Here is a 2,837-nt window from a genome sequence, read left to right on the forward strand (position 1 = left end):
TATATAGCCCCCATACAACACTTTGCATACTGCAAAGTAGTATTATTATTCATATTTTACAGCTGGAGAAACTGAGGCACAGAACAATTAAATCAGTTGCCTGTGGGAAGTACCCTCAGATTGGGCTCTGCCCATCTTCTGTGGACCCCTTGCCAGCAGGTCCCTGCCACAGCTTCTCACTGCCCCTTACCTGTCCAGTCCTCCACTGACAGGCATCTGCCAGACCCAGTTTATCCTCTCCCTGGACCACTGCCCATCTGGGCTAACCACATGGCAACACTCCCAGCCACCCTTTCTGGCTTCTCGAATCCCTGGTGACCACCTGTGTGCCTGATACTACCAAGCATTGAGCACCCACCAGCCCTCCTGACTCATTACCCTACCCCGCTCCTGGGGAAACCCTAACCCCACCTCCCACTTCTGTCTGGCTGAGGTCCCTGACCTCTTCCTTCCCACTCCAAGGCCAGGCAGGGGGCCCTTTCCAGTCCCCAAGCAGCTGTTTCCCGTCCCTTCACACCGGCTACAAGGGGTGGGTCAACAGGCCAGCGGGTCATCGCAGAGGACAGCCAGTGCCGTTCATCACTTGTTTTCAGGAAATTGCCAGGGAAGGACTGGGCTGTGGAAAGAGTCCAGATCAAGGGTTGGGGGTTCTGGGTCCGCTTCTCACACAGCTGGCTGTATGACGCAATGGGGTCCGCGTCCTCCTCCAGTGACCTGGTCACACCCAAATCCCAGGCCCTGGGATCTCAGAAGACAGCTGTGGGTCATTCCTAAGACCTAAACTAGCTGAAGCAGTTGGATCCAGAGGCTGGGCTAAGAAAGGAATGGATTCCTCCAGAATATCAAATAATAACAACACTTTTGACATTTACTATGGGCCAGCCTCTAGTCTAAGGAATTTATGGATATTTACTTTTTTTTTTTAAGAGGCAAGGTCTCACTCGCTGTGTCACCCAGGCTGGAGTCAGTGGCTCCATCATAGCTCACCGTGGCCTTGAACCCCTGAGCTCAAGTGATCCTCCCGCCTCAGCCTCCCAAATAGCTGAGACTACAGGAATGGACCTCTACACCTGGCTAATTCAGGCTAATATTTTAAATTTTTTGTTTGTCTGTTTTAGATGGAGTCATGCTCTGTCGCCCAGGCTGGAGTGCAGTGGTGCGATCTCGGCTCACTGCAACCTCCGAGCCCAGGGTTCAAGTGACTCTCCTGCCTTAGCCTCCTGAGTAGCTGGGATTACAGGTACTTGCCACCACACCCGGCTAATTTTTGAATTTTTAGTAGAGACGGGGTTTCATCATGTTGGTCAGTCTGGTCTCAAACTCCTGACCTCGAGAGATCCGCCCTACTCGACCTCCCCAAGTGCTGGGATAACAGTCAAGAACCACCAAGGCTGGACTTGAATGCTTTCTAGAAACAGCCCCTTCCCCTTCCCAGCAAGAGCAGGGAGCCTTAGGGAGCTTGTCCCTCCCAGCCTACACCTGTGTCAGACTCTGTGGGTGTCCCTGATTGGGGGTGGAGGTGCCCACCACCTCTGCTGCTTCAGGGGCTGAGGCCTCACTGGAGTGGGGCGTGGACCTGCCTTCCCTCTCCTCCGCTCCCTGCCCTGGCTGTCACGGCTAGATCCGGATTCTCTGCCTGACCCCCTCATTAGGCCGTCAGAGCCGACGCCATACGCCCCCTCTCTCGCCCCATGGACTATTTTGGGACGCGGAGCTGTGATCATCAAACCGGAGTGGTGGGGGCCACAGCAGGCCAGTGAGGGTCCCAGTCCTGGGGAGAAGGCGCCTTCCAGGAGGCCCTGAGTACTGGCAGCCCCTGATGTTTGCTGGGACTCTCAGACTCTTGAGGTGGGTGGGTGGGGGGTTGGTGACGGCAGGAAGGGGGGTGCTAAAGTCATCATCACCCGTCCACTCCCAGATCTTCCTAGCGGCACAGAGACAGAGCAGTTTCCTACAGGAAGCGCCGCCGGGCGGTCCCATCCGCTACCCATTGTCTGCGGGTCCGGGGGCCGTGCGTCCCTCCCCAAAACACCGTTTCCGTGTCACGCTCCCAAACCCAGCCCAGCGGGAGGGGCTGGCTGGGGTCCCCAAGCCGTCCCGGGAAAGGGTCCCAGAGCCGGTTGTGGCATTAGGGAGCGAACAAGCCCCGCAGTGAACTCCCGAAGGGCGAGACGGGGGCGAGCCCACGCCTCCAGAGCCCCCCACTCTGCTCGCTACCCACCTGGGTCTCCCAATGTGGGAGGGGTCCCGGCTCGAGGACACGGCGCCCGCCCCGTCGCAGGGGGCAGAGTCCGCAGTGGGGCTGGAAACGCAGCGCAGCGCCGGGTCCCGGTACGTCCCCGAATCCACCCCCCCAAGGATCCCCCATCCGTGTCCCCGCAAGCTGGCGATTTACCTGAAGCCGCAACCCCAGCCGCGCCCGCACCCGAGCCCGCCCCCTCGAAGTCCGGGGACTGATTATCAAGGCCCTCGCCCTAACTGACGGCCATGCTAGCCAACCAGCACCTGAGGCCCTCCAAGCCATCCAATGGGACGGTGGGGTGGGACAGGCAGGCGGGGCCTGGAATGTAGGGCGTGACTGGGGGCGGGGCCTGGAGTGACGGTCGCCGAGCGCGGGCTGGTGGCATTTCTGCCCCAGCAGAGGTCAAGTCCCTGCCCAGCGCCGGGCCAAGGAGCTTGGATTTGATCCACAAGCACGAGGGAGCCATGGGAGAACTATGAGTAGAAGAGTAACCCAGTGGGATTTCTGTAACTGGCATTTATTTTGCAGTGCCTGGATGCAGTACCAGGACCCGGATCTTCCCCATCGCAGGGCCTATGCACATGCGGTTCCACCT

Source organism: Colobus angolensis, unplaced genomic scaffold (genome assembly GCF_000951035.1).
Source record: "Colobus angolensis palliatus isolate OR3802 unplaced genomic scaffold, Cang.pa_1.0 Scaffold769, whole genome shotgun sequence".
In the NCBI taxonomy this organism is placed as follows: Eukaryota; Metazoa; Chordata; class Mammalia; order Primates; family Cercopithecidae; genus Colobus; species Colobus angolensis.